The sequence below is a fragment of the Psittacula echo genome, assembly GCF_963264785.1.
Source record: "Psittacula echo genome assembly, chromosome: Z".
In the NCBI taxonomy this organism is placed as follows: Eukaryota; Metazoa; Chordata; class Aves; order Psittaciformes; family Psittacidae; genus Psittacula; species Psittacula echo.
Window position 1 is genome coordinate 91,110,804 of NC_137742.1, and position 13,001 is coordinate 91,123,804.

At 44.0% G+C, this 13,001-nt stretch overlaps 1 protein-coding gene across 3 annotated transcripts in view; it reads left to right on the forward strand.

The window, feature by feature from the left end:
* Positions 1-2,564: 2,564 nt before the first annotated feature.
* ZNF423 (zinc finger protein 423) overlaps positions 2,565-13,001 on the forward strand; it is a 156,954-nt gene continuing 146,517 nt past the window's right edge. For 2 of the 3 annotated variants that reach the window (XM_080637854.1, XM_080637856.1), the window contains exons 1-2: positions 2,565-2,708; positions 3,595-3,692. The gene's annotated coding sequence lies outside the window, so the exon portion shown is untranslated. The remainder of the gene's footprint in view (positions 2,709-3,594; positions 3,693-13,001) is intronic. The other variant, XM_080637855.1, reaches the window with a different exon arrangement.

Here is a 13,001-nt window from a genome sequence, read left to right on the forward strand (position 1 = left end):
GCGGGGGCACAGTGCTGGGCCTCTGCACATCCCCAGCGGCGCAGGGAGCTGGGCAGTGTGTGTGCCGATAAGAGCGTGCCAGCGCGCCAGGCGCCACCCCCTGCAATCACCACAGCCACCTTTGTGCCGGGTCCCTCTGGGAACAGTGGCAGGGGAGCAGGACCACGCACTGTGTGTGCAGATAGGAGCACTGCCAGCACGGCTGCAGGCCGCTTGGTTGCATGTAACCAAAACCCCTGGCAGGAGGGGAGGTAATGAGGTATCTCTACCCCTTCCTCTGCCTCCATGTAGCCAGCAGCCATCATGGATGGCCTGGCTATGCATTCTGAGGCTGCACAAACATTTCTTAGCAGTGATGATGTCTTTCCTCAAGCAGCGTATGTTTTTCACACAGGAAGAACATTTTCCCTGTCATTTTTAAGCATATGGCCCAGTGAGGAGCTGAGGATGACAAGTTAGTGTGCTTGTATTGGCAAGGGACTATTTCATTCTTGCTAGTTTAATTGAGTTCTTTTATCTACTTTTATCCAGTTCAAAAAAGTAGTCTGCAAAGTAAACACAGGTATACATGAAAATAGATAGAAAAGAAAGTGGGTACGTATTTTAAAGGAGGCCTCTTGAAGAAAGTACATGTCCTTCTGAAGTCTTGAGCAGTTTGGTACTTGGCTGTCTGAAAAAGCCACTCTCACTTCCTGATATTTTGCTGCATCAGATGTGGGGAGATGAACAAAGAGTGAAGCCCCTCAAATGCTGAGAAGCAAGAGCTAGAGGCTGAGCGCTGCCTGTGAGAGCTCCTGCATGCAGTAGGACCTGCGCTTGGGAACTGGACCCTGTTCCACTCCCCTGTGTATACGCTTGGCCTCACGCAGCCTTCCTGGGGCACCGGGGGCTCTGAGCTCCACCTCCCCTTCTCCCCTTCTCCCCCTGCTTTGAACTTCAGTTTGGAAAGGGTAATCCATCTCCATGTTACAGCAGAGGGAGTACTGTGCATAGGGCAGGTCTGTTTGTCAGTGTTATAGCAATCTAAGTTAATAACAAATGTCCTCCAAAAAAGAGGAACGAGGGGTTGCAACGGAAGGCCTCCTTCTGGGGCTGGAGCCTGCCGAGTGCTGGAAGGGCAGCTATGCCCTCAGGAAGGAGGATCACTGCTGCCCTGAGCAGGTCCCAGCAATCGGGGGGGGGGAGTGTAGACAAAACCCAATATGTGAAACTCAATTCAGAAATGCAGTGAGGATAGCCTGGAGACTACAACAGATGCAGCTGGTTATAAAAAGGCCTTTAATAATGCCTTAGAGAGCTTGGTGGAGGATGTGCTGGGGTTGTCCTGTATCAGACGGACAAGACCATAGATTGTTTGTGGCTAGGGCACTGCTGAAGGACACACATTGGCCATATCAGCCTTGGCTTATTCAGAGCCATCAAGATCTTCAGACCGCAGACATCAGCACTGAATAGGAGGTGCATTGAAAGCCAGCTTTTTTTCCTGGTTTGTTCCCCTATCCCTTAGCAGACCGTTGGGTAAATAGTCTTTATATAGAAGGATGGCTGTACGGAGCCAGAGCCAGCCTGATGGTCTCATAGTACCTTTTCTTGGTGCTAGGATTTTCTGAAGTTGCCTGAGCACTCCTCAGGTAATCTTCTTCCAAGAATTTCCATTTTGAAGTTTCTTATTGAAGCAAAGTATGCAGTTAGCATTTCCTGTGCTGGGGACCCAGAGTTAATTATGCACTGGGGAAAAGAATCCCCTTTTATTCACTTCAGCTTTGTCACCTGCTTTCATTTGACACCCTGGTTCTTCTGCTGGAGGAGACAGTGAGCGGTGGCACCTTGTCTACCTTCTCCACCCGCTGATGCCTGAGCAGACTCCTTTTGCTGGTGCCTCTGCTGTCTCCAAATCCGTATTTGCGGTCCTCTTACTAACACCTCCTGTATCTTGATCCAAAGAGACTGGGGCACATGGTAAAGCATGGCTGATAGGACAGTGAGTGGGTAAGGTGTCTCTTTCATCACTAGTGCTAGATGTGGTCACTTCTGCATGTCCTTCCTGGTGTGGAGGTGAGGGATAGCACTTGTTCTGGTGTGAAGACCTGGCAGACAGAAAGATGGAGTCTGACCATGTAGGAGAAAAACAATTAAGACTTCAGTGTTTACTAAGAAAAAAGCAACCAGCAGTGCATTTCCAGCATTCATCACACAACGTAATTTTGCTGTTGGAAGTAGCAGGATTTAAAAAGTCTTTTTAATGTTGATTTCTTTGAGTTTCTAGAATATAGATAGGTTTTAAAAAAATTAAAAATAAAGGAATTGTGTATGCAAACATTGTCAAGTTAAAAACAAGCTCTAGAAAAAAATCCCCACAGAAGTTCTGTAGTGCATATTTGAGTGCTTTTGTTGTAGCCTCATTAAACTTGGCTTGTCTGCAGATACAGCTGGCATGTTATTAACTGTGCTCCAGGCTTGGGGAAGCCAGAAAGCAGCCTCCACCCCCTGGTGCCGGCTGGCTTTAGGGAAATGTGCCAGCATGGGTTGGTCCTCTTCAGCTGGCTGGCTTTGGGAGTGCTTGCTGGAGCATCTCGGCATGGCCTCTGGGTCCGAGAGCTGAGGGCTCAGCATTCCTCGAGTGCCGGCCTGAGGGAGGGCTGCCTGGTGTGCTCCGTGCTGGATGCAGCCAGCACAGCAGTCCTGGTGAGCACGATGGATCCAACAAGGTATGTGGCCTCCCATGGACAACTTTAAGCGGGTGCCTGCGTTCTCCATAGGGATCTCACCTTTCTTTACTGTGGGCTGGCAAGAAGCAAATTAGTGATTGTCTGCCAAGCAGTTTTCTGTTCTGAGCAAACTCAGTATTGGACTGAAGCAGTCAAATAAACTGAATAAGGGAAATATTTTCCCTGCACCTGCTGGAGAGGCTGTTGCTCTCCAAGCTGGGTTTGCACATCAGAAGACCTCCACCAGAAGTCTAAGCAGCTTCTGACTTCCTTCAGAGCTTTGGCAACATGTATATACCTTTCAAATGCTGTTCCATTTAAGTGATTTTACTAGGTGTTTTTAATAGTAAGATGAATTTTAAAATAGATTACATAATTTCATATTCAATTCAAAGTTGTTGAAAATATATTCAGTAGAAATTTGAGTTAATGTGTATTAATGTTATTCAAACTTCTTGCTTATTACAATCAGCTTTCATTGTCTTAACTAACGAAAAAATTGATTTGGGTTTTTCAAGGCACTTGGTCTGTTCATGTTAAATACTTCCTAGGGCGTTTGAGCACTTTGTAGTCTTTAAATATTTAGCCTAGCAGCTTTCTTCAGACACAGGAAATTCTTATTTTTATCATCATGAGATTAAGAAGTCACTCTACATTGGTTTAAGTTTTGACTGTTAAGTTTGGACTGGTTTTGACTTCTGTCTCCTACCTTACGCTGGTACAAGGTTGGTGTTGTCTTTGGGCGCTGACACTGCTGACAATTAAAAGGATTTAATTTTTAGTCTGCGCAGCTGCCAGATCTGGTGCCCTATGGAGCTGCACAAGCCTTATGACAACATGAGGGTGCTGATAGGTAAAAGAAATTCAAACCCTTCTCCCTTACCAGCCCAAGTTATTTTGGATGAAAATGACTGCAATTGTGGTTTCACCAATCTGCGAAATGCCATGCAAGACACTGGTGGAAGAGCCAAGGTCTTTATCCAGGTGGGTTTTGTTGCTGGTGACAAGTATAACTGTGGGGATGAGCTTCCTCTGGAGGGCACCATTTTTTCCGCATCTCTTCTTTAGACTTCCTTGAAAATCTTTCTCAACATAATAGTGAAAGACTTTTTGGCTCCTCCTTATGTTGCTGCTCAATTACTGTTAGTCTTGTTGAGGAGGACAAAAGGAAAGGCTGAAGAAGTCCATTGCTTTCCTCTTCTCTAGGGAATCTATTACATTAAACATTTGAATAGATTTTTGAACATAATTCCCAGTCATTTCCTCTACAGTGAACTCAGTTCACTCATGCAGACTTTGTACTTAATGATAGCTCTTAAAATAAATGAGATTTGATACAATTTATATTAAATGGTCATTTTAGAAATCTACATATACTAAGTATCCATTAGAACATTTGGAAAGACAAAAGTAGAATGAATTCTGTTTATGACCTTGCGGTCTACAGAAACATAAATGTACACACCTGTGTTTGTTTTCTCTGAGCAAAACTGAATGCTTTACTGGACTCCAAGAGTAGTCTAAGCAGATCTGAATTACATTGTTTGGTCTGCATCAATAAACCATAGCACCCAAACAAGCCAAAACCAGCCAAAACCTCAACATGCCTTTAGCACAGTTTTTGACATTTATGGTGTGACAGGACAAAGGGGAATGGCTTTAAACTGATGTTAGATTAGATGTTAGAAAAAAAATTCTTCCCTGTGAGGGTGCTGAGGCCTTGGCAGAGGTTGCCCAGAGAAGCTGTGCCTGCCCCATCCCTGGCAGTGTTCAAGGCCAGGTTGGATGGGGCTTGGAGCAACCTGCTCTAGAGTCCCTGCCCATGGTGAGGGGTTGGAACTCGATGAGCTTTAAGGTTCCCTCCAAGCCAAACCAGTCTAGGATTCTATGATACTCAGCTTGTGGTCTGTTTGCATTGTATGGGATTTTGTTTTTTTGAGTTCTTCTGGTTGTCTCCTCAGGGTGACCACTGTCTTCCCTACTCTGTTGCCTGTGCTGCTTTCCCTGTGCAGTCTCTCCTCAAAGGCTGTTTCTTTGCTCCTTTCAGGACTGCCACCATGTCACATCTCACTCACGGTAGTCTTCTCGCTGACACTGTGCTGGCATTTGCCTTTTCCTAGCCCCGCGTGCAACTGAGTCACTTCCCAGTTTATGCATTTATGCTACACCTTACTGCATTACTGTTTTCTCCTTTACTCTCAGCTGCAGTTGCTCTTTTGTCTGTTGTCCCAGAGCTGGCTCTTCCTTGGGGTTCTGTGCACATGCAGAACCTTCCTTGAAGCATCCCATGGGGACCAGCATTTGCAGATCTCCTCGAGGGGCTGTAAAAAATCTGACTGCTCCATGTGCTGTTTCATAGGCAGCCCCAGCTAGCTTCAGATGAGCTAAAGATGTGTGCTAGTCAAAACTTTGTTCACAAACCCTAGCAAATGATTTAATTTGCATTCAGACCACATCTAGATCCAACCTGGATGGCTGCTTGACCTCACCTTACAGCCCTTCTCTACTCCTTCCTCTCTTACAGATACTTGCCATGGTTTGTTTTACAAGAGCTGTTTGATGTAGGAATTGTATTCCATTAGGTGTTTTAATGGTATTCAGTCTAACTGGGTGTAATTTTGACCAGAGCTGTGGTACATATAAATAAAGCATAGTACTCCTTGCTTTTTATGGAAGATAAACTGTCATCTTTGGGAAACTGTCACAATGCTGTTGTAAAAACAAGACAAACTTAACCCCAAATGGAAAGAAAAGAAAATGAAAAGGAGTAGGATTTTCTTGCCTCAAAGCTTAAATGACAGAATACTGAGTTTTCTGGCTGCCAGTTTAAACTCTGCAAATGCAAACGTCAGGAGGGAAGATGCTCTTTCTCTTGATAACTGGGTATGCATATACATATCTATGGTGTACAGAACACTTTGTTTTATGCTAATCAGCTCAGTTTTGAAGACCTGACTAGCTAAAATTGCCTGTACTAAAAATCACATCATAACTTTGTGGGGAGCATCAGTCTTTAATTAAAAGAGAAATGAGGAGAGCCAGTCCTTACAGGATGCTGTGGGGAGTGATTTTGTGAGTGGTGCTGGAGTTGGGAAAAGTGCAGTCTGAGTTAGCAAAACTGTCTGCTTTTCCAGAGCCTGCCACAGTAACTGGCCGTGCATGTCCAGATCACCAAGTGACAGACGGAAGGCTCAGCTCTCGGATAGCTTGGCCACTGCAAGCATGCGAGGGAAAAAGGAGGGAGGGAAGGAGGATGGGGAGAAAAAACAATTTGTGAACTTGCCCCCTTTGAGATAGCAAATGCTCCTCTCCCTGTGCCCAGGATCAGTGCTGAACAGCCAGCAGTTGCATCCCTCTCTTCCTTTGCTGTCAGCGAATGTCACTGCTGAAACCTCAGTAGTTTCAAGGAGCCACTATTTGTACGTAGGGAATAGGGGAAAGTCATGTATAGAAGTCTTGTGGTGTGTGGGTTGCTCTGGGTTTTACTCTGAGGAAGATATCTCCACGAATGTTTTACATTAGGCTGTCCTTGATATTTCTGGTGGTATGAAGCCCAACCAAAATTTCAGGAAAAAATAAGTTGCTCTGTTAAAGCAGACATGGAAAAAAAAATGAAGGGCTTAACTTTTGTCCTGAGGGTGATAAAACAGCACCACACAGCTGAAAATCAATCTGACCTTCACCCACGTGATGCTGTTGTCTCAGTCTGTCTTTCATTTCCTTTGGTTGAGTGAAGGCCATGGCATTCAGTAGGGAGAAAAGCCAGAGGGAGGTGGGGAGAATCCTGTTTTCTCTGGAAAGGCTTCGGTGCTTGCATAAGTTGACTCCATAAAGAGTTGCTGTAAAACTTTGAATTATTTCATTGCATTAAAAAAAAAAAAAGAAAGTAAAGAAAAAAATCCTTGTCTTAATAGCCAGCAAAGAAGATACGTGCTGAAAAAAAAAAAGAGAAGTGTTTCTGATATAAAACATTCTGTTTTAATTAAACCTAGAATCAGTTGGTATTTTGAAATGAAGGTTTCACGCAGCAACAGGAAACCTGCACATTCATTTAAAACCAGAAATCTGTACCCAAAGGGGAGGAAAAAGGCCAATTATTTTTTCCAGATATATTTTAGCATTCTCTGTTGCAGGCTTTGCACAAACAAAGAGAAGGTATCCAGGTACATGTACATTTACATATACATCAATAAATCAACAGTTAGGGCTTCTGTATAAGCAGTACTATTGATTTTAAAAATGGAGGTACAATTTCAATAGGTGAACTACTTATTTTACACAACATCCTGCAGCAAGTGATTCCCACCTTATTTTCCCAGAGACAGAATGAACTAAATGAATGGATAAAATTCTGCACAGAATTTAATTCTATTAAACAACAGCAGCAACAAAGGGGAAAACTACATCCATGAGCACCATCTTGAAATTTTTTTTAACACCTTGAAAGCAACTAAAAGTGCAATTCATAGTTGTTCATCCAATCCCCTGATTCTTCTATCCTCGCTGAATTTAAATGTGGCCTAGAACCAGAAAGTTGCCAAGTATTTCTTTTGGAAAACAGGAAGTTTTCCACACAGGCTTTATAAAGCTAAGATTGCAGTAAACTCTGCCTACCCTAAACTGCAGTTTTCCTGCTTCATCTCATCACATGCAGATAATGGCCTTTCATGTCATAGTCATAAACTACTCTGTTGCTTTATATTTTTGTGCTATTGATACCCTAGCTAGTGTGGCACAGAGAGAGTTAGGGGTATCTGCTGTTTTCTTTACTCAGTAAATGTTGCCTGTTTTAGGAAGGTCTATGAGAAATGTCAACTTCTTGTTAAAAAGATAAAGACAGAGATTTGATTTAGCTGTAAAGATTAATCTCTGCTTCATAAAGGTTAAGAATAAAACAATTTGTTCATTAATCTATTTGGAATGATATAGATTAATTTGTGACTGTAGCGTTTTCTTTAAGCGTAGTTTGTGTGATGTGCCAACTGTCGCGGATGCTATTTTACATGGCATTAAAAAATTCCAAAGCAGCTAATGTGCAAGATATTGGGACCTTTTCCTGGCGAGCTCTGCTACTGAGGTCTCCATGTGATATGCCAAAAAGTTATTTGCATAAATGTAGAATTTAATAAGTTACCATTCTGATTAACGCCATTAACTGCTTAACTACTGTAGAAATTGGCTTCCAAAGTTGGCTTGATGGTAGCTATTGCTCTCCACGTCATTCCATTTGCTGTCTCGCTGGGGATAATGGTATGCAAGGGAAAGCAAGAAGGTCAAGGATCTTTTTGTTTAGTCTCTTTGCACATTAGAAGTTCTATTATGTTTGTATTGCATGTGGTTTCCAGTCTGTCGGCTACAATGCCTTCAAGATCCATTGATGAGTTTGTGAAGCTAAATGTGTCTTGTGGGTTATGACTACCAAGCTATCACTTTGTGTAGCAGGCAGGGCCAATATTTAACAAGTGTTTTTCAGAATGACGAATTTTGAAACTGGGTCAGATGATCTTACAAAAGGGTTAACAGAAATGCTAATGCAGAAGATGACAGCAAGTGCTTGGTCTGTGCTGGTGGGGGTGTTTGGAGCTATGCTCTGCTGTTTGTGGGGAAGTGGTGTGCATGTTGGGGTTTCTATGGGTTTTTCTGGTTGAGGGGGAGGGCTGTGCTATTGTTATCAATGACACAGCTGCCGCAAAGCTGAATTGGGTTCAAAACAGTGGTGTCCTCTCCAGCCATCCCTTACTCTTCTCCCAGCAAGCAGTAGGTGCAGCGAGCTGTGGTGGGCAGCACGGGGCCTACAGCTCTGCCCCACAGCATCACCCCACTGTGTCCCCGCACTGTGTGACCCCCAGAGTGGAGCTGCCTGCTGGCCCCCTGCTGCCGGCAGGGCAGTGGGCTCCACCTAGACAGTGGCTGCTTCTGCCCGATATTTAAGGGAATTCAAAGCCAGACTGCAGGATGCAGCCACATCCTAAGGGCTGGCACAGCCTCCTTGCTTGTGTTCACTCTCCAGCTAGTAGGCTGACCTTTTAAAAAAGCAGTTTCAGCTGCTGCGAAACACTGACAATAGCTTTAATAGATGTCATTTTGGTATTAAATAGCCACTGCTACGTTTTGATAATGTAAACTAGGAGCCATCAGCATGTTTAATTGGTTATTTCCGGCCGGGTACAAAATCAGGCAGATGTCACTGCCTCCTTGCCAGGCGTTAGTGCAACATACTCATTTTCTTTAAAAAATGAAAGCAGAGATTTTATTTTTTAAGGCAATTTGTGTTCTGACTGCATGAGTACCTTCACACCTGTCAAGTGAATCCAGTGTGCTCACTCCCGAGGGCAATCTGACATCTGGGAAATTCTGCCTCAGCCCAGACTGATCCCCTTCGCAGCATCTTTGGTATTTTGAATTGAAATGGAGTTACACCATCACACATCATCCTCTGCATTATTCTGTTCTGCTCCAGCATATCCTTGCTTTTATAACTTTGGGTTTAAATCCTGCTCTCGGGCTGTTTCAGGAGTGTTGCAGTTATCTGTAAGCTGTCTTTCTTTTCACTGCGGGGCTGGTAAGCTCAAAAACATCTGCAGGCAGGGTCAGTCCAGCTTGCTAGTCTTCAGAGGATATTAGCAGAGTTTCATAAGGCTTGGACCCATACCCACACCCATCGTAGATGCAGTGTCTACAGATTTATCCCCGAGAGCCTCTTACAAGCTTTGTTTGTATTACTATCTAGAGCTATCCCACTGCAGAAATCCTCAGGAGACAGAAGTGGTCAAGAGTATTTAGAAACATCTGTTAAAAATTCAGACAAACACTGCACTGTCACTAGAAGCAGTTAGGATGTGGCAAACAAAATTTAGCATGTAGTGCTACAGGAAAAAGGGACTTTTTTTCTTGTTCCTTCACTTTTACTTAAAAATCAATGGTTTGGTCAGTAGACACAGGAAAACACTTGGGGTGGAGAGCTGCTTTTACCAACCTCACAAGCTCACTCGAGAGCCAAGGCTTGTGGTTTTATGGGAGCACTGCATCCAGAGCACTCACCTTTGATTCAACACACACTTTCTACTTCTTTCAAGAAACCCTGTGTTAATTGTGCAGACCTAGAAAGGGGCAACATTAGGAGACAAAGCAGTTTCACTGTGACTTTTTGTCCTGGGTTTTCTATTGCTCGCCAGACTTAGGCAAAAGGGAAAAAGAAGTTGTAGCAAGGAATCTTATGAATTCTCCAACTGGTTGCTGTTTTGTCTGTGGCTACATACTGCATTCTGCAAGTACTTGAGAAGCATTGGCATTTGTCCCTGATGATGTGTCATGCAGTTACAGGCAACTTGGCTGAAAAAACCCAAGTTTTCTCAGGCATGAGGCCGGACTGCTATAATATTGTGTTTCTTAATTGTGTAGACCAGCTCAGACCCTCACCAGACCCCATTCCCCATAGAGGACTCTTATCTCCCTTTCCCATTCTCTCCCTACAGCAGGACAAGAAGCAGCACGAGCTGTGCTGCTCGGTCGGTGCACACATGTGCTCATTGCCTAGGATAGACCCAAGAGCAAGCATAAGAGCTGACTCTGCTCTTAGCCTTTCTCTCAGCAGAAACATGAACTGGGGTCTCTGTCCTACCCAATCAAAGGTAACTTCACCAATCTTACAGAAACTCAATTTCTATAAGAGAAACTCAATTTCTCTTGGAGCCCTCTATTCCCAGTCTGGTGTGATTCAAAAGTTAATAGGAAGGGACAAACAGTTAAGACATATGACAGGCAATATGCTCACCTAAACTTGTTTTCTTACGATGCCAGTGTGAAAAAAATGAACACAAAGCTCCTGAGAATAAATGAGTCACTTCAGATTGAGACTTGATGGACAATGTTGGCTTTGTTATCACTCTGCAGGTAGCAAGGGGATGGGGCTAGGGGGAATTTCCAGAAATGTAGGAGAGTTGTTATTTAGAAGGGTAAAGCTTCCTCTGCCACGCATCCCCCCTAGTGGACCCCACATTACCCTGGTCCTTCCTCCTTTTAGGAGCCTTTCGAGGAAAAGTTTCCTGTGACAGAAACATCTCTCAGGTCTTTTAATCTATGAGCTGCTAGGTGAAAGAATGGGGCTAGAGAACAAAAGACATTCACATACAGCAGACAAGCTTTTGTAGGATCTGCCACGTCAGCTGTCTCTTATAAGGTCTGCTGTATTTTCTGTTGGTGGTGCTCTTCCCTGAGGATTTCCACACACCTGGGAACACCTGCCATAACCCACACTGATATTTTCCTCAAAGCCTTTCATTTCTGCATACAGATGGAGCTGGGATATCACACACTGTCCTTGCCCTTATTCTGTTCTGCTCCTTGGCAGTTCCAGCTTTCTTGGCAGGGAGCTTGCATCCCACCTTCCTCTCAACCTTTTTCAGAAGGGGCTTTGCAATTATTTAGAAGCTGCCTTGTCCTGGCATTTTCAGTGTAGTCTGTGAAAGAGGAAAGCTAAGTGTATGCTTTCTGGTTTTACAAGGAACAGACAACTTGAAGCAAATGTTGCTGGTCTGTGCTAGCAAGATACTCTTATTTTTTTAGGAGGCAGGGAACCCTCCCTTTACCATCAATGGTCTTCTGTGTGGGAAAAGTCCTGGTGGTCTGTAACCATCTCCTGCCAGGAGATCCTGGAGGAGCAGGCAGCCAGCTCACTTGCATGCCTGTCAAAGAGGGGTTGGCTGTTCTGCTTATCCTGTATTCCTGCTTCCCATCCTCATGTGGGTTTTCTCTGTCCTGCCTCCTACCATGTGTCAGAATAAGAAGCACACTGCGATTTCGTCCTTCTCTTTCCACTTGTGTTCTGGGGCTTGAGATTTTCCAAAATATGTCATGGTAAGAGGCAAAGCTATAATGATCTGGGCCTTGTAGCTCCTCTCAAGGCATCTTTAGATTCTCTGCAGGAAATAAATGTCCATTCAAGCTGAAGAACAGCATTTTCTCATTTTGCTGCTGCAAATAGGTGGGAGGAGTGACTCACTGTTCTCTGGAAGTAGTGAAGTGGGCAGGCTTGTCTGCTGCCCAGTGCTACAAGTTGGATGATGGATATCTGTTCACTCCATCCTCTACCACATAGAAGTTTCGGTTGCCTACATGCACTGCATATGTGTGAGAGAATTACAGATCTCCTGGCTACCTTGTCTTCCAAAGCTAACTCAAAATACAGAGTCTCTTCTAAGGAGAGATGTATTCCCTCTCCAACGTTATGCACATAGAAATAAAATTTCTTCTGCTTCTGACCAACCTTAGTTAAAAAAATGATTATTGCAGCTGAATCTCACTTTGAGTTTTTCATTAAAACTGTTCAAAGCAAACTACAGGGTGGAGAATCTCATGTGAGCCAAAACTAACCTCACTGTTCCTGCCAGTGAAGCTGTATTGCCAAATTTCACACAGTCGTGTTCTCTAGCACCTCCTTTGAACACGAGTGTGGTTCTGGAAGCTGTTTTGGAGCTCCCGCTTGAAACACTGTCTGTGAGCTAGTGGAGCATTTTCTGGCACTGTGAGCTAGTAGAGCATTTTCTAAGCTCCTGTATCTGGTGGCTGTTTGTGCTATACAGAGCAATGAGTCATGGCTTGCTAAAGGAGAAAAAATGATTTCTTAGAAAACCTTTCAGAAAAACTAAAGTTGTTTTTCAGCTGGAAGTGCTGTTGGTGTCTGTAGTGAAACTGATGTGGCAAGTCACCTCTGCACTGTTTCTAGGAATTACCAGATAGTTTAGCAGCTTATCTGAATCCTCCTTTTGTATGAGTTTTGCAGACAGTGACTTCCTTCTCATATAGCATATTTCTTTTATATTTTTCACTATCTGGATGGCTGGATACAGGGACTTGTTCCTTGCTATACTTCTAATTATATACTTGAATTACAAAAGTGCAAAACCCCTCACCTCCTGCTGAAATCTTGGGGAAATATGGGTGTTCATCATCCCAAACAGTGAAGTAACTGTACTGCAGACTTCATTCTGAGTTGGTTCCTTTCTGTAGTTTACCAGCTCATTAATGTTTCAGTTGGCTGGTTCTGAATTCATGACAGCAGTACATGCTAAGAGAACTGGATGTGCTACTACAGTCTCCCAGCCAGGTTGTCTGTGACGTTAGTGTTTGGGATACATCAGCAGCACAGTCAGAGATGGTCCTGCAGGGTGGGTATATGTGTCTGAGCGAGCAGGTAATGGGCACAGTGGGGATGCTGCCAAGTACTCCTTAGCTCAGGCAGGCCTCCATGTCACTACCTGGGATTCCCTGAAGTGGGGCTGACCAGTCTGCATT